The sequence below is a fragment of the Bos grunniens genome, chromosome 7 (genome assembly GCF_055505025.1).
Source record: "Bos grunniens cultivar Pamir isolate PY7600 chromosome 7, Bosgru_T2T1.0, whole genome shotgun sequence".
In the NCBI taxonomy this organism is placed as follows: domain Eukaryota; kingdom Metazoa; phylum Chordata; class Mammalia; order Artiodactyla; family Bovidae; genus Bos; species Bos grunniens.
The window spans coordinates 54,795,451-54,814,929 of record NC_141171.1 but is presented as its reverse complement, the minus strand read 5'-3'; the positions used below and the strand labels follow the sequence as shown (position 1 = coordinate 54,814,929).

General features: G+C 40.8%; 1 protein-coding gene across 1 annotated transcript in view; it reads left to right on the top strand.

Moving 5' to 3' along the window:
- Positions 1-19,479, top strand: part of LOC147369581 (uncharacterized) — a 476,034-nt gene that overhangs the window by 84,781 nt on the left and 371,774 nt on the right. The gene's annotated exons all lie outside the window — the stretch shown is intronic.

The following is a 19,479-nucleotide window of genomic DNA, read 5'->3' as shown; positions in this document are numbered from 1 at the left end:
AAAGCCAGGGGTCCTCTATCTGCGGAAAGGGCAAAAGCACTGACACCTTGCAAAGTCTGTCCAGCACTTCATGTTAGACAGCAGGACCTTCCTGCCACTGCCTGGTTCTGAGATGTGTCATGCAAGTTACTTAAGCCTAGTTTCTGTTGTCTGCAAACCCAGAGAACTAATACCTGCCTCAAGAGTTTTTGTGAGGATGAAAGAGACAAGTATGTAAAGCCTACGCTTATTGTCTGGCCCAGAGGAATGGTAGTACCATGACAGTGTTGAGTGATGGCAATGGTGAAGAATAGTCTGGTCTCTGGACTGCCTTGGGAAGACTCTGCATGTCCCGCGAGGAGGGTGAGAGCAGTGTGACCCTGGTGAGCCTGGCTCTGACCCAGGGCAACTTCCTGCCCATCTGTACTTCCTTTGCCGTTGTTCCTGTGGCACAGGTGGCTCAGGCAACTGCTCCAACTGCTGCCACTGGTGCCCTGACACCTGTGGTGAGCCAGGCATTGGTCTATTAAGCCAAACCCCAACTGGAAACCATCACCCCTAATAATCCTAGCAACAAGCTCCCCTCCTCCTCCTCATTCCCTTCCCCTGCCTGCCCCTATCCTTTAATTCAGTGGTCCCCAATCTTTTTGGCACCAGGGACTGGTTTCATGGAAGACAGTTTTTCCACAGACTGGGGTCAGAGAATCATTCTGGGATGATTCAAGTACATCACATTTATTGTGCACTTGATTTCTATTGTTGCATCAGTTCCTCCTCAGATCATCAGACATTAGATTCTGGAGGCTGGGGACCCCTGCTTTAATTCACTCCCTGTCATTTTCTTCTCTCCATCTTGATCACCTTCTATCTTGACCCTTTGCTGCCCCTTCCTCTCTCTTTTCTCCCTCATCATCGCTCTCACTTTTCTTGCCCTATCCTTCCCAATATGCTTGCTCTTCCATCCCCCTTCCATGCTAGTTTGGCCAGCACGGTGTGTAGAAGGAGTGCTGGGTTGGGGCCAGGAGGCTCAGAGAGGTGATGATGTGAGCACTTCACCCTCTTGGGATGTGATTTCCTCATCTGTAGAAAATAAGGGGTTGGACCAGAATGATCTCCAAGTGTTCATTCTACTGTAAACTCCCATTCTGTTACCTTTTGTTCTGTTCACCTTTATGCCTGACTTTCCTGTTTCAACCAGCTAATCTCTCCACCTGCCTCTTTCATCCACATCCCCACCACTTTGGTCCAAGCCACCATCACCTCCTCCCAAGGTCTACTGAGGTAGCCTCCTGATAGTAGAGTCTCTCTGCTTCTGTTCTTATCCCTGCCCAATACATTACTCAGACAAAAGCCAAAGCAACCTTTAAAAATGTGGATGCATTTGTTCACTCCTCAACTTAAATTCCTCTGAAGTCCTTTACCATCATTGTCTATTTCATTACCCTCCATATTCTCTTCAGAGCAATTCATAATGCTGAAATGATCTTTACTCATCAGTTCTTCCCCGCTGGGATGCAGGCTCCAAAAGAGAGGGAACTTGTCAGTGTGTTCACTCTGTATCCTCATTGCAAGTAGTGTTCTTTCAGTAAATGCAGAATAAAGAACCTCCTTCTGCCATCAGACCCATCTTCCCTCTTCCTGAGATTATCTCCTAACTATACTTTTTTTTTTTTTATGTAGAAATATCTCTGCCAGCCAGAAATTCTACCTAACCAGCTCCACATTTTTCATCCCTTGGCAAAAAAAAAAAAAAAGGGAGAGGGACGGCAGCAAAAATGCATCATTTAATATGGGCATTTTGTCATAGACACCTCCGATGTGGGACTTGGAATCACAGAACCCAACGATAAGTAGACTATAAAAGACTTACGTTGCATAGAGGCAAGTATGCTGAGAATCACAATATTACGGACAATTCACCAACAGGATTGAAAGGAAAAATAGGAGTCCATCAACTCTTGTCTAGCAGTCCAGGAAAAGTTCAGTGTTATTCAGGACTAAGGGAGTGGTCGCTGCGGACAGAAAGGATGTCCTGGGTTTGAGAGCCTGATGTGGAAAAAGGGTGAAAGTAGCACCCAAGCAAACTTGTTTCGTTTTTGTTTACTGTGGCTGTCAGAAACGGAGACTTGCTTGCATTAATAATAATCCTTGGTTTGTGGCGTGGCATCCTCATAGATCCGTGGGACCAGGCTCCTCTCTTGCTATATTGATTTATTCTCATTCACCTCCATTTTCCACTTCCATACTGCTCTCCCCAGTCAATCTAATTGAATGCATTTGAAGTGTGTTGTTTTCTTTGGATGCAAAATGAATGTAATTATATTTTGTGCCTGTGTGCTTTAGATTTATATAAATGATACTGCATTTTAACTTATTCTATTTCTTCTTTCACAATCATTGTGATTTTTGGTCTCTCCATGTCACCGTATCTACATCTAATTCTTTGCCTTTAACAGCCATGTGGTCTCATCCATTACATGGTATCTGCCTGCTTTCTCAACTGTGGCTGGCCAGATTGCTTCCAGCTTCTTGCCACCACAGATAAAATTACAGTTCACATCCTCCTATGTAGCCCTCTAAGGATCTATGTGATCATTTATTTTATATACACTTGGAACAGCGTTGTTGGTCATAAAATTATACATAATTAGTTTGACAAAGTAGTGCCAAATTGCACCCTCAAAATGGTTCCCCAGTCAGCAACACCAGAACACCTAAGGATTTCTCAGTTCCACATCCTTGTTGCTATTCAGTAACTCAGTCATATCTGACTCTCTGGGACCCTATGGCTTCCCTGTCCTTCAGTATCTCCCGGAGCTTGCTCAAACTCATGTTCATTGAGTCAATGATGCCATCGAACCATCTCATTCTCTGTCACCCCCCTTCTCCCTCTGCCCTCAATTTTTCCCAGGGTCTTTTCCATTTTGTCATCTTTTCACATCAGGTGGCCAAAGTATTGGAGCTTCAGCTTCCGTGTGGAGAAGGTAATGGAACCCCACTCCAGTACTTGCCTGGCAAATCCCATGGATGGAGGAGCCTGTAGGCTGCAGTCCATGGGGTCGCTGAGTTGGACACGACTGAGCGATTTCACTTTCACTTTTCACTTTCATGCATTGGAGAAGGAAACAGCAACCCACTCCAGTGTTCTTGCCTGGAGAATCCCAGGGACAGGGGAGCCTGGTGGGCTGCCATCTATGGGGTCACACAGAGTCAGTCACAACTGAAGCGACTTAGCAGCAGCAGCAGCAGCAGCTTCAGAATCTGTCCTTTCAATGAATATTCAGAGTTGATTTCCTTTAGGATTGACTGGCTTGAACTCCTTGCAGCCCAGAGGACTCTCAGGAGTCTTCTCCAGCACCACAATTCAAAAGCATCAATTCTTTGGGGCTCAGCATTCTTTATGGCCCAGCTCTCACATCCATACATGACTACTGGATAAACCATAGCTTTGACTGTATGGACCTTTGTCAGAAAGTGATATCTCTGCTTTTTAATACACTCTCTAGGTTTGTCATAGGTTTTCTTCCAAGGACCAAGCATCTTTTAATTTCATCCTTGCCAGATCCTAATATTGTCCCGCTGTCTAAACTTTCCCAGTTAAGTGATATATTGTTATTATGTCAGCTTGCACTTACGTATTTACAGATGATTTTGAGCACTTCCTGAATGTTTGTGAATCCCTGGTGAACTCTTCTACAGATTGTCTGTTATATTCATTGTTCACTCTTCTGCTGGGTTTCTTTTGCTTTTTGGTGAATAAGAGTTTCTTACATAATATAAATAAAGATCACTTGTCAGTTTTAGATGTGACCAGTATCTTTCCCAATTTTGTCATCTGCCTATCAACTTTGCCTTTCATTGAAAAGAAATTCTTACTTTTGAAGTAATCATAATATTTTTACTTTATTCTTTTAATGTTTTGTTCAATCAATTTTTTTCCCACCCTAGGAAACAAAGATATTCTTCTATATTTTCTTCTGTTACATGTATCATTTTGTCTTTTACATTTAAACACATCTGGAGTCCACATCTAAATATGGTGTTAGAAAGGGATCCAGCTTTATTTTTCTCCAGAGATAATGAGAGCTTTGGAAAATGTGCCTGAAAGAAGTAGAAGATGCAGGGTAGGAGAGATGGAAGAGAGGAAGGAAATAAGGGACCCATAGAGAAAGGACAGAGAAGCAGAATCCAAAGATTCTTTCTAACCTGCCCTGGGAGGCATCCCTTTATCTGTTGTGTGTAATGGAATACTGAAAAGGCCAGCATTAAATGCTCTTGTCATACAAATAAAGCCACTTTTAGGAGGAATTCCCCAGCAACACTGACATTCCGGTACATAGTTTTAAAAATATATCCTGTACACAACAGAAGGACTTTCCCAACTGGGAGGGAGGGTTGGGTGGGTGGGAGGAGAGGAAGGGAGAGGAAGCTGCAAGAGGGAGAAAAGCCAATATATTCAGAAGCAGAGTTGAGAACTGATTGTGCCGAAGATGGATGTTTGAAGAGTCAAACAATCATTTCTTGCTCTCAGAAATGAAATTCATCTATTTAGGGAAGATAACTGGTTTCTGTCCTCTGTCTTGAATCTTGAGCATATTTTCATTTCCATTTTATATATCAACTGCCTGTGGTTAATTCAAGTACCTATCAAACAAAGAGATTGGTTAGTTTGTGGAAAACCATCTAACCAAATTACAGGCAAATGGTTGATATTTTGAGTTGTTAAGAAACTTAATGCATACTTTTAAATTTTCTTTTAGGTAGGTGAACCCAGGGATCAGGCTTTTATTCCTCTACAGCTTTACCACTACTGAGGCTTTTCTACATAACCTGCTGGAAGGCTGTGAAATTGTTCTAAGACCATAGTTTAAGGGGAAGAAAAAAAATTTTTAATGGGAGAAGGAAAACCAGGCAGAAAAAAATGTCCATTTTCAAATCTATAAAAATGGCTCTAAGAGCTGGCATTTTGTTGTCCAGAAAAAAAGAAAAAAATGATTACTCTGTGGGAGGAAAGAGCAGAAAGGAAGTAAAGGTCACAGGGAGCTTTTTTTTTTTTTTCCCCTTGTTTGTTGTTCTTTTTGTTTTTGGCCTGAATATTTTTTTTTTTACTCAAGAGAAAATTCAAATCCCAGTCTTTAATATGTCTGCTTGGCTGTCTCTTACCACCTTCGCAAAAGAAAAACTATTTGTATAGAAGGTATCCTCAAGCTTCTTCTCAAAACTCACAATTATATGAAATATTCCCAACTTTGAAAAACATCAACAAGTCATAATAAAGGATCATAACTTGTGAATAAAAGCCACACATGTAGACACACGTCTGATCAAATACATTGCTTCTAACCCCAGTATGAAATGCTTTTAAAACTGTGGCATTAGATAGTCTGGGTTCAAATCTTATCTCTGATCCTCATAAAATATGAGGCCTCCTATGATTTACTCACTCTTTCTGAGCCTTGGTTTTTTTCACCCATAAAACTGAGGTAGTTACAGTACCTGGTGGTGGTGGTGTAGTCGCTAAATTGTATCCAACTCTTGTGACCTCCCCACCACCCCCGAACTGTAGCTCACCAGGCTCCTCTGTCCATGGGATTTCCCAGGCAAGAATACTGGAGTGGGTTGCCTTTTCTTTCTCCACGGCATCTTCCTGAACCGGGGATCGAACTCATGTCTCCTGCATTGCAGGCAGATTCTTTATATTTGAGTCATCAGGGAAGCCCAATAGTACCTACTGTATGCCTATTAAATATCTAAAATTAAAAATGCTGACAATGTCAAGGGCTGATGAGGATGTGAAGCAACTAAAACTCCCATATGTGGCTGATAGGTGTGCAAAATGGTGCATACACTCTGGGAAATACTTAAGTTGTGAAATATCCACATAATAGAATACTACTTAGCAATAAGAAGGGATGAACTATTGATACATGCAACTATTTGGATGAATCTCAAAACATAAGCTTCAATATGAAAACAATAAATGTTAATATTTTATTGTACTATGATCATGTGCAAGGCACACTCATAAGCATTTGACAGGTGTTATCTTTTAAATCCTCACATTAACTTTGTACAAAAGCTACTATTGCTGCACCCATCCTATAGTGGAGGACTCAGACCCAAAGGTTAAGTAACTTGCCAGTGGTCTGAGAAGTGGTTAAGTGCAGATCAAGGGCCCCTACAAAGAGAGCCTGACAACTATATATCTGTTTCCCAAACTTTGTGCTAAGCTATCTCCCTGGGAATGCATGGAAAAGGATCAGGATATCACAGTAATCCAAGTCTATGCCCCAACCAGTAATGCTGAAGAAGATGAAGTTGAATGATTCTATGAAGACCTATGAGACCTTCTAGAAATAACACCCAAAAAAGTTGTCCTTTTCATTATAGGGGACTGGAATGCAAAAGTAGGAAGTCAAGAAATGCCTGGAGTAACAGGCATATTTGGCCTTGGGGTACAGAATGAAGCAGGGCAAAGGCTAATAGAGTTTTGCCAAGAGAACACAATGGTCATAGCAAACACCCTCTTCCAACAACACAAGAGAAGACTCTACACATGGACATCACCAGATGGTCAATACCAAAATCAGATTGATTATATTCTTTGCAGCCAAACATGGAGAAGTTCTATACAGTCAGCAAAAACAAGACCAGGAGCTGACTGTGGCTCAGATCATGAACTCCTTATTGCCAAATTCAGACTTAAATTGAAGAAAGTAGGGAAAACCACTAGACCATTCAGGTATGACCTAAATCAAATCCCTTACGATTATAGAGTGGAAGTGACAAATAGATTCAAGGTATTAGATCAGATAGACAGTGCCTGAAGAACTATGGACGGAAGTTCATGATATTGTACAGAAGGCAGGGATCAAGACCATCCCCAAAGAAAAGAAATGCAAAAAGGCCAAATGGTTGTCTGCGTAGGCCTTACAAATAGCTGTGAATAGAAGTGAAAGGCAAAGGAGAAAAGGAAAGATATACCCATTTGAATGCAGAGTTCCAAAGAATAGCAAGGAGAGATAAGAAAGCCTTCCTCAGTGATCAATGCAAAGAAATAGAGGAAAACAATAGAATGGAAAAGACTAGAGATCTCTTCAAGAAAATTAGAGATATGAAGGGAACATTTCATGCAAGATGGGCACAATAAAGAACAGAAATAGTATGGACCTAACAGAAGCAGAAGATATTAAGAAGAGGTGGCAAGGATACACAGAAGAACTATACAAAAAAAGATCTTCATGACACAGATAATCACGATGGTGTGATCACTCACCTAGAGCCAGACAGCCTGGAATGCAAAGTCAAGTGGGCCTTAGGAAGCATCACTACAAACAAAGCTAGTAGAGGTGATGGAATTCCAGTTGAGCAATTTCAAATCCTAAAAGATGATGCTGTGAAAGTGCTGCACTCAATATGCCAGCAAATTTGGAAAATTCAGCAGTGGCCACAGAACTGGAAAAGGTTAGTTATCATTCCAATCCCAAAGAAAGGCAATGCCAAAGAATGTTCAAACTACTGCACAATTGCAGTCATCTCATACGCTAGTACAGTAATGCTCAAAATTCTCCAAGCCAGGCTTCAATAGTCCGTGAACTTCCAGATGTCCAAGCTGGATTTTACAAAAGCCAGAGGAACCAAAGATCAAGTTGGCAACATCTGCTGGATCATGGAAAAAGCAAGAGAGTTCCAGAAAAACATCTATTTCTGCTTTATTGACTATGCCAAAGCCTTTGACTGTATGGACCACAACAAACTGTGGAAAATTCTTCAAGAGATGGGAATACCAGACCACCTGACCTGCCTCTTAAGACATCTGTATGCAGGTTTGGAAGCAACAGTTATATCGACATGGAACAAAAGACTGGTTCCAAATAGGAAAGGGAGTATGTCAAGGCTGTATATTTTCACCCTGCCTATTTACCTTATGTGCAGAGTACATCATGAGAAATGCTGGGCTGCATAAAGCAAAGGCTGGAATCAAGATTTATGGGAGAAATATCAATAACCTCAGATATGCAGATGACACCACCCTTATGGCAGAAAACAAAGAAGAACTAAAGACCCTCTTGATGAAAGTGAAAGAGGAGAATGGAAAAGTTGGCTTAAAACTCAACATTCAGAAAACTAAGATCATGGCATCTGGTCCCATCACTTCATGGCAAATAGATGGGGGAACAGTGGAAACAGTGACAGACTTGTTTGTTTTGGCCTCCAAAATCACTGCAGATGGTGACTGCAGCCATGAAAATAAAAGACAAGTGTCTTTTATTTTTCCTTGAAAGAAAAGTTATGACCAACCTAGACAGCATATTAAAAAGCAGAGACATTACTTTGCCAACAAAGGTCCGTCTAATCAAAGCTATGGTTTTTCCAGTAGTCGTGTATGGATGTGAAAATTGGACTCTAAAGAAAGCTGAGTGCCAAAGAATGGATGCTTTTGAACTGTAGTGTTGAAGAAGAGTCTTGAAAATCCCTTGGACTTCAAGGAGATCCAACCAGTTCATCCTAAAGATCAGTCCTGGGTGTTCATTGGAAGGACTAATGTTGAAACTGAGACTCCAATACTTTGTTCACCTGATGCGAAGAACTGACTCAATTGAAAAGACTGATTCTGGGAAAGATTGAAGGTGGGAGGAGAAGGGGACAGAGCATGAGATGGTTGGATGGCATTGCAGACTCAGTGGGCATGAATTTGAGTAAACTCCGGGAGTTGGTGATGGACAGGGAGGCCTCATGTGCTGCAGTTCATGAGGTCACATAGAGTCAGACACGCCTCAGTGACTGAACTGAACTGACTGAAAAGCATAACAATCTAAGACAGGGAATGAGAACCAAGAGAGAAAAAAGGATATGATAGAGGCTTCACAATCATAAGTTAGGGAGAAAAGGGGCAAAGTAGCTAACAAACCCTTATTTTGGCTCTCTTCACCACTGGAATGTTATCTAGAGTCATGCATCATTTACAACTTTTCATATGAATCTACTCAACCAATATCATTGATCCCTGATAATCATGTTCTAAGCTCTGAATGAGCTGGGCATATGAAGCTGAATTTAAAAGTTTCCTGATTTTAAGGAGCTTTTAGTCTGTTATGTAGTTTATTATTTACTTTAAAAACACTTCATTGACACTACATTGTAGATAATACAGATTCATCCACATCTTAATCAGAAGTGCACACTGCAGGATTGTCAGCCAGCATTTAACCATTAGGACCACCTGGAAGTGCTGCTGCAAGAGTTTCAGTTCACTTTAGCTTAGTGACAGTAGCTTTTGCTTATTAGCATAATGGATGCTAGCTTCACAGATGGCTGTGTGGTAAAGAACCTGCCTGTCAATGCAGGAGAGGCGGGTTCAATCCCTGGGTTGAGAAGATCCCCTGGAGGAGAAAATGGCAACCCGCTCCAGTATTTTTGCCTGGAAAATCCCATGGACAGAGGAGTCTGGCAGGATACAGTCCATGGGGTCGCAAAAGAGTCGGACACAACTTAGCAACTGAGTAATAGCAATAATGGATGCTAGAAAGGCATTCATTTGTGAAATTAAGGTGTTCAAGATGTTGACTGGCTAGAAATAGTCTAGGAACACATGAGAGAGTTTGAGCATCTTCTGACCTCAGTGGTCTTTGCATTTTGATTGAATGACAGAAGTTGGTTATAAAAAATGTATGGCAGTTCTAGATAATGTTACCTTCCACCAGAAAACCAAACCTTTCTTCTGCTGAGTGGGTAGGTTGGGGTGAAGGAAAAACCTCCCCCAGGCCTGTGACTGAGCAGGCCCTCCCTCAGGTTTGCTTTCTTTTCCCAGGATGTGACCTTTCTTTCAAACGAGAGCCTGCCATGTTAACCAGGACTCCATTCCTGGCAGATCCTCAGTTCTCAGTACTAACAAAAAGTACTAACAAATGTACTGACGTCTCAGTACTAACAAATTCGTAGTCTCCTGCTCCATGAAGCTTGAGAAGAAGCTTTAGAATTCTACACATTTCTTGAGTGGAAACCAGCTGTGTGGTTGGGGCCTCTCAGTTCTCCTTCCAGACTCCCATGGAAGCCAACATTTGAGGTTTCTTGTCCCTCATAGTGGTCTAGACCAAGCTGGATTCTCAGCTCCGGCCACACCTGGAATTGGCCAGTGCTCCCAGAAAGGCCAGCTCACCACTGGCTCCAGGGCTTTGTTAACCAGAGTTCCTCCCCTAGCAAGTCATAGTCTCCTCAGAACCACGAACTTCAGGAAAATTCTTCTCTCCTTTTCAGAGATTTTTCAATCTATTTTCTAAGCCTCGTGCTGCTCAGCTTCAGAATTCAACAAATGTTAGTGAATTCCCTGGTAGTCTGGTGGTTAGAACTCTGCACTTTGACTGCCAAGGGCCTGTATTCAGTCCCTAGTCAGGAAGCTGCTGAGTGGCGTGACCAAAGGAAAAAAAAAAAAAATATATATATATATATGTGTGTGTGTGTGTGTGTGTGTGTGTGTGTAAGAACTAAGCAGATGTCTTGCACTGGACAACAGCTGTGTGTGGAGGCCGTTTACATCACCAGTTTTGGTCACCTCAGGGCTGCGTAACTGCCACGGTGTGCTGATTTCTCCCTCCCGGAAGGAGCCTTTGCTGGAGCCCAGTTAGGCTGTTTAGCCTCTTGGTCACACCCAGACCTGGCTAAACCTGCAATTTTCATTTCATCTCATTCTCATTGTTTTTGCAGGTCTCTGATGCCTTGAAATGAGGTTTATTAAAAATAAATTTTATCTAACTTTTTAATATTGCACTCAGGTGGGAGTGTTAAGTTGTCATAAACCACTCTATTCTAGGTGGAAATCCTTATCTATACCTTTTGAAATGGCAGCCAGGGTCTCTTTAGTTCATTGAATTGGAGGACTCTTTGTGCAATGCCAGCCAAGCATTAACTGTATCTTACTCAGACATGAACTATATCATCAGTTTACATCCCATGAGGCTTAGTGTAAATTATGAAGCTAAAAGGATAGAACTGGGATTCAAGTGATGAATTCAAAACTATTCAGTGCCCACTTTCTAATATACTCTCTATGTGTGAAAGATTTTAGTTTAAGACTTTTAAAAATTGAAACCTCACAGCAAGGTTGTAGATGAGAAGATCTTTAACTGTAAACTACCTCTGCATTTTTTTAAGGCTACTAGTTCTAAAAAGGACCTAATATTGTGAGTGACCAAGTTGATTTGGCTCCATTGTTCACATGGCTCATATATAGACATATATAGACTCATATATAGACTATATTTTCCAACTTATATCACGTCTTGAGGAGTAAATGCGATAAATCAACAAAGCAGATTTAAAACATTTAATGCAGAGTATAAAGCATTATTTCCTGTTTCTTTTTTGTTCTGAAGATAACTTCCTGTCCAGTGAGCAGTTTAATTAACCTGGTCCTGGAGGTGCACACTGACTCCAGAACATGACTCAATGGATATGAGTCTGAACAAGCTCTGGGAGATGGGGTGCAATATGGAGACCTGGCAGGCTGCAGGCCATGGAGTCGCAGAGAGTCAGACACAGCTGAGCGACTGAAAAACAGCAAAAAGGTCCACAAGTTTGTAAATATATTTATTTTTCACCTCTGGGCCCCTCAGCTGTTTTGAAAACATCAGTTCTAGGTCTTCTCAATCTTGCTCTTTCTTTACTGAGTGCTTATTTCTCACGTGTATATTTACCAAAATCCCTCATTCTAGATCATATTAACTGAACTTTTCCAGTGACTTTTCTTCTCTAACTCTGTATTCCTTTATTTATTCATTCAGAGATTTACTAAATATTACTTCATTACATCCACAGCTACAAACTTTATATAATAGCGAAGCTGAATCTGGTCTCTGGACACCAAATTAAATCTTGGGGACAAAATTTTAGGTGAAGTAGAAAAAATATCTTTATTGCTTTGCCAGGCAAAGGGGGCCACAGTGGGCTAATGCCCTCAACACTGCGTGTCCCCAGCTGGGGATTCCTGTGAGGAGTCTTATAGTCTACTGGTAGAAGTTGCTGATAAGGATCAGGGTGCATAGGACCCACATTCCTTCGATCCAGAGATGATCTGGCATCCGGTGATGAGAGGCAAACTGTGACCTCTGGAATAGAGTGCTTTAAGTCATCTATTTGGTGGGGGTTTTAGTTCTCCAGAAGAGCTCACAGATAATGTTTTGTATATCACTTGAAGGGGGAACCAGGACCCTTAGACTATACTGTTAGGTCCTATTGTTTCTTGACTGCTCCACTCTTCCCTCCGCATCCCCTCCCTTCCCTGAATTAGCCATTGTTTGAACCTGTTCTTTGGAACTCAGAGAAGGGGACACAGAAAGGCTTTGGTGCCCAGGAGCCCCACAGGGTTCTATTTGGTATCAATAGCCACATTGTGGTTTTGTAGCAGAGGAAAACAAAGATATGTGATTCTATATACCTGAAGATAATTGGTATTTGATTGTACAGTCACCCTCTTTTGTTAAACAGAGAGTCTGATACAGTGTATACCTTTCTTCGTCATTGTCGCCAAACCTTAGCATACTGTCTCAGAGTAGGCATTTAGTAAACATGTTACTTAAATAGATTCGTCGGTGAATAATGCATTAAATTCATCCAGGGAATAAGGAAAAGGGCATGTACAATTTGTAATATGTTCTCCTGAATGGCCAGCACAGTGTCTAAATGTTGCCTTAAAAAAACCTACCTTACAGAATTAGAGATCTGTTTGGTATTTCAGGACAAAGAAAACAAGGAGTTATCAGGGGGAAAAAAAAAAATTTATAAAAAAAAAAATCAGCCTTTGATTTCAAAGAACAGAATAATGAGAATCCAAGGCTCATCAAAACAAGAGGCTTGCAAGCCACTCTTGAGAGGACAAACAAGTATAGGTGAAGGTTTACATTCAAACCAAGACTGATAAAGAACTGAAAAGCTAAGACTACAGAGGTATTGAAAAGCTCATTTAGAGTAAACAAGACAGGGAAGTTGAATTGACTTTCTAGATAGAAACTATAAGAAAAAATTATATTGGGGAGCCCTGAAGCAAAATAGAAGGAAGCTCATTTTGTTGCAGAAAGGAAGATCCCTTCCAGGCCCCGAGAGTAGGGTCTTGTCTAACACTTGGGACTGAGTTGTCCAAGGAGACACACAAGCCGACAAAGCAAGAAACTTTATTGGGAAGGGGCACCAGGGTGGAGAGCAGCAGAGTAAGGGAACCCGGGAGAACTGCTATGCCACGTGGCTCGCAGTCTCTGGCTTTATGGTAACTAGGTTAGTTTCTGGCTTGTCTCTGGTCAGTAATTCTGACTCAGGTTCCTTCCTGGTGGTGTGTGCATCACTCAGCAAAGGTCGCTTCTGGTGAGGATTCTGGGAGGTGGGTAGGACGTGTGGACTGGCATCTCCTCTCTTCTTTTTGACCTTTCCTGAGTTCTTCTGGTTGGTGGTGGTTTGTTAGTTCTGTGTTCTTACCAGAACCTCCTATTCTAACATAATTCATAAAAGTGGCTACTATCTTGCCTGGCCTGCCCAACCACCAGGGTGGGTTATTTCTGTCAGTGTTTCCCCTAAAAATTTTACTAATTTCTTCATATTCTGGTGCTTCACCTATAGCATACCATCTGTATATTCTGAGTGTTCTAAACTCTGTGCTGGAAGGGGTAGTTGAGAAAGAGAGTGTGTGTATGCATGTTGATATCTATGAAGATCTTTTGGAGGCCATCAATATGCTGAAGAAATTATGTCTTTTGTCTGTGCATTTCTCTCTCACTTTGTTCCTTTTAAATGGGAATAAAAGGAAGAAAGACATAGTTTCTAGAACTCATTTCTCTTATCAAAGCATTTGTTTCTTAACTCATCTTCATTCAACTGCCCTGGGGAGAACTTCTGCCACATTGATATAATAAATGATCAGATATGTTGGGAACACATTTAACATATGGTACAGTATGAAACACACCTGATGCAGGAAAATTAGTAACACTGGTGAGTTGAGGATAACTCCAAATGCATTTGTAAATAGACGCAGAGGATGAAGGCCAATGCCAAACACAAAGCATACATTTCAATTCAGTTCAGTTCAGTCGCTCACTCTGTCCGACTCTTTGCAGCCCCATGAATTGCAGCACGCCAGGCCTCCCTGTCGATCACCAACTCCCAGAGTTCACTCAAACTCACGTCCATTGAGTCGGTGATGCCATCCAGCCGTCTCATCCTCTGTCCTCCCCTTTTCCTCCTGCCCCCAATCCCTCCCAGCATCAGAGTCTTTTCCAATTATTTCATAAATGTAGTCAAATGAATGGATCAGTCAGTTAAAAAAAAAATTAGTAAGTGGAATTGTGTGTATGTGGGAAATACCAAAAGGGTCCAAGCTCTCTGCTAGGTCATCATCAACAGTTTATTGCATCAAGAAACAGAAAAATGAATCCAGACTTGCATTGAATGTCTAAATAATTGCTTGCAGATAAATGTGTTTCCAATTCCAAGAAAAGGAGCCAGAACCTTTGAGTCTTATGTATATCAATTCAGTTCAGTCATTCAGTCATGTCAGACTCTTTGCAACCCCATGGAGTTCAGCACACCAGGCTTTCCTGCCCTTCACCAGCTCTTGGAGACTACTCAAACTCATGTCCATTGCATCGGTAATGCCATCCAACCATCTCATCCTCTGTTGCCCCCTTCTCCTCTCACCTTCAATCTTTCCCAACATCAGGGTCTTTTCCAGTGAGTCAGTGCTTTGCATCAGGTGGCCAAGTATTGGAGTTTCAACTTCAGCATCAGTCCTTCCAATGAATATTCAAGACTGATTTCCTTTAGAATTGACTAGTTTGATGTCCTTACAGTCCAAGGGACTCTCAAGAGTCTCCTCCAATGCTGCAGTTCAAAAGCATCAATTATTTGGCACTCAGCTTTCTTTATGGTCCAACTTGCACATCCATAAATGACTACTGGAAAAACCATAGCTTTGACTAGAAGGACGTTTGTCAGCAAAGTAATGTCTCTGCTTTTTATATTCTGTCTAGGTTGGTCATGGCTTTTCTTCCAAGGAGCAAGTGTCTTCTAATTTCATGGCTGCAGTCACCATCTGCAGTGATTTTGGAGCCCAAGAAAACAAAGTTTGTCACTGTTTCCATTGTTTCTCCACCTATTTGTCATGAAGTGATGGGACCAGATGCCATAATCTTAGTTTTTTGAATGTTGAGTTTTAAGCCAGCTTTTTCACTCTCCTCTTTCACTTTCATCAAGAGGCTTTTTAGTTCTTCTTCACTTTCTGCCATAACAGTGGTGCCATTTGCATATCTGAGGTTATTGATATTTCTCCCGGCAATCTTGATTCCAGCTTGTGCTTCTTCCAGCCCTACATTTCACATGATGTACTCTGCATTTAAGTTAAATAAACAGGGTGACAATATATAGCCTTGATGTGCTCCTTTCCCAATTTGGAACCAGTCCGTTGTTCCATGTCCGGTTCTAGCTGTTGCTTCTTGACCTGCATACAGATTTCTCAAGAGGCAGGTCAGGTGGTCTGGTATTCCCATCTCTTTAAGAATTTTCCACAGTTTGATGTGATCCACACAGTCAAAGGCTTTGGCATAGTCAATAAAGCAGGAGTAGATGTTTTTCTGGAACTCTCTTGCTTTTTCTTTGATCCAACAAATGTTGGTAATTTGATCTCTGGGTCTTCTGCCTTTTCTAAATCCAACTTGAACATCTGTAAGTTCTCAGTTCATGTACTGTTGAAGCCTTACTTGGAGAATTTTGAGCAATACTTTGCTAGTGTGTGAGATGAATGCTATTGTGTGGTAGTTTGAGCATTCTTTGCCATTGCCTTTCTTTGGGATTGGAATGAAAACTGGCCTTTTCCAGTCCTGTGGTCACTGCTGTGTTTTCCAAATTTGCTGGTGTACTGAGTGCAGCACTTTCACAGCATCATCTTTTAGGATTTGAAATAGCTCAACTGGAATTCCATCACCTCCACTAGCTTTGTTCATAGTGATACTTCCTAAGGTCCACTTGACTTCGCACTCCAGGATGTATATAGACCTTGAATAAAAAACAAAAACACTGTTCCATCCAATTGGAACATTGTGAGAAATGAATGATGTGTGATCTAAGTTTGGGCTATGGCTTCATCTCTACTAACTCTTTAACTGACTAGGGTGTTATTTCACTCTTTTGAACCTGTTTCTCTATCTGTGGAATGAGATCATTACACTTACTCTTGCTAAAAGGGAACCCTGACTGTTCTATTTGGGCTTATCATCTTCTAGCCTGATTTTAAGTCATATAAGGCTGTCTACCCCAAGATAATAAAGAGATAATAGACATGACTGTATGGATCCATCAAGAGCATGGCACTTGCTTATTTTAAATAGAACATAAAGGCTTCCTTGGTGACTCAGATGGTAAAGAATCCGCCTGCAATGCAGGAGACCAAGGTTCGATCCATAGGTCACAAAGATTCCTTGAAGAAGAGAATGGCAACCCACTCCAGTATTCTTGCCTGGAGAATTCCATGGACAGAGGAGTCTGGCGGGCTATAGTCCATGGGGTCACAAAGAGTCAGACACCACTGAGTGACTAACACTTTCACTTTCACATATGTATGTATAAATATATACATTTTATAAATATATTTTACAAATATATATATAAACATATTTTTCTATATATTTATAAATATATATTTTAGTTGAGGTATAGCTGCTTTACAATGTTGTGTTATTTTCTGCTGTATATCCTCATATATTTTTATTGTAGTTGGTTAATTCTCACTATTCTTTTAAATCACCTCCCCATTTTAGTCAATGATATTTAAAGGAAAAGTTTCATATTATTATTTTAATTATATAAAATTTCTGTAAAAAGAAGTGTTAAAAATTTGACTAGACAGTGTCTGACTAAGGTTTTGAGCTTGTGACCTGCTTTTTAGTTAAGGATGGAAATTATGAAGTGTAAAAGATGTGTTAAAGATTTAACAACTCCAAACTTAGATTTTCTACTTGATGAGATCAGTGTTGGAAAAGAATTTAAAAAGGAATCACTTACTCACTCTATGGGTCAGGGAGATTTAATGCTTTATCTAAGGACTGTCAGTAACTAGGAAAAATATGTTACAAGTAGGGTGTTCAGTGCAACCCCATTTCTCTAGTTATAGGGACTGTTGACTCACTGGGGCCCAAGGAAAGTACACGTGTTATGGCCAACATACAGAGTGAGAAGACACACCTTCTTGGTGAATAAACTGACAAACAGTAGATGTTTAATAAATGCTGGTCCCTTGGAAGCCCTCCCACCTTCCCTTGCATCCTTCTATTTCATGTCTCACCTTAATAAAAGCTGTAACAAGTTCTTCCTGCGAGCTCTGTATATGCCAAGAAGTTCCAGGTTTCATTTCAAAACACATTTATATATTTTTTAACTTGAAGAAGCTTTTATAATATATGTATAAATATATATACTTTTGAGAAAAATGTTATCATTGAGAATCAGAGAGGTAAAACAACTTGTCCTAAATCACCCAGGGCACAAATATCTTATAGTTTGGGGTTCCATTCTTCGAGATATAATTAGGAATAAGGACATTAGTCAGCTAGTTAAGTCAAATAGACAAAACAAACCACAATTAGTCCAATTATCTGAATTTTGGCTTGACATTATGAAGTCTGGCTCAGAAATTATACTCTTCTTTTTTCTAGGAACTGTTTGTTTTGATTTTGGCTTGGGTTAGCTGGCTTATTGCCTTGGTTCTCTCCGCAGTGACTACTATAATATTCTTCACAGAAGCATTTCATAAATGTAGATTGAGGGAAGAAGGGAGAGAAAGGGAAGAGGAGAATATAAGCAAACCCACTTGAAATACACATCTGAGATTTAAGGTCCAAGCCAAATGACTACAGATAAGTCTCACCACTTTCCATCACTTTCACCACTTTCCAAAGCTCCTTGAATTTTTTTATCCTCTAGCCCCAAAATGGAGCTCATGGCACTGGCCTCTGGGAATGTGTCCCATTGGTCATTCCCAGATATAGTTGTACACATAAACACATTGCTGAACATGGGGTTTTGCTCTTCCTAGAGACCTAAGAGAAACTTTGCCCTCCTGGCAAGCTGCAGCTCTGCAGGACTCTTCAGAACTGTGGTCACACCTGCCATGGCTTTAGGATCCAGGTAAATAAGGAATCTTCAGTCCTGTGTAAATTCCCCATACCTTGTATTTGCACCTGTAGAAATCCAGCAACACCATTTCCAGCTTCCATGTTGTATTAATAATATTCTTTCAGTCCCCAAACAATTCAGTCACTCTGGACAGATTTAAGATACCTTTACTCAGTCACTCAAATTCACACAGCCTCCATGAAACTAAACAAAACAAGACAGATTTCCAAAAATCAAAAGCAAATTTCACCTCAAGTATCTGATGTGACCGTTTGGAGGGTATTAATTAAGTAGAAGAATGTCTCGATTGCCTATATGTGTAAGAATACCCACACTGTAAGTATAAATCATGGAGATTTTTCTCCTTTATCTGATTTTTTTAAATCCTGAATTTCTGTAATACTTGCAAATAAGAATGTTTGGCCCTTAACACTTTTCCATTTAGTTTAAAAATCTCAGGCATAGCTTAATAAATATTAAGTCTATGTGGTTTTCATAAGTTTATGGGCAAGCGATCACAATAGAACTTTCTATTTATGAAAAATCTCTTGAAATTGCCCTTTGAATCACCAGTCAGAGTTTATGGGATTGATGACAGTTTGTTTTTAATCTACAAACTGAAGCACTGAACCAAAAAAAGTCATGGGTTTACTGAATTTAGGTTTTCTCAGGCTTAGTTGTCAATGTCAAATCACATCCACCAGTTTTCCAAGGACCTTAGTACTGCTGCCTGCTGCTTAATTATATGTGGAACCCCTGAAGGGCTTCCCTAGTGGCTCAGTGGTAAAGAATCCACCTGCCAATGCAGGAGACATTGGTTTGATCCCTGGGTAGGGAAGCTCCCTTGGAGAAGGAAATGGCCACCCACTCCAGTATTCTTGCCTGGAGAATCCTATGGACAGAGGAGCCTGGCAGGCTACAGTCCATGCAGTCACAAAAGACTTGGACATGACTTAGCCAGTCAACAAAAACAAGCCCTGAAACCCCTGGGGAATCTGATTATAAGAAATAGCATCTCTCAAGCTATCCCCACTAGGAGGACTGAAAACTAAAAGTGAAATTCATAACACTTTGGATCTTAGAGACATAGACTAAAGCAACTTTGAGTGAATATACATTTAAAGACTATAGTTTATTGTATGAATCTATTGGAATTTTGTACATATAACTGGAATTGCATACAGAACTACTCATTTATACTTGAATCAATCCATTTGTCTCCATCTCCAGGGCTCCCACTCTGGTCCAAGCTCTCCTCTGGAGGACAGCTGTGGTCTCCCAATGGGTTTCTTACACCACTCTGCCCCCCTGCATTCAACAGTCTACACAGCAGCCAAACTGATCTTTGAA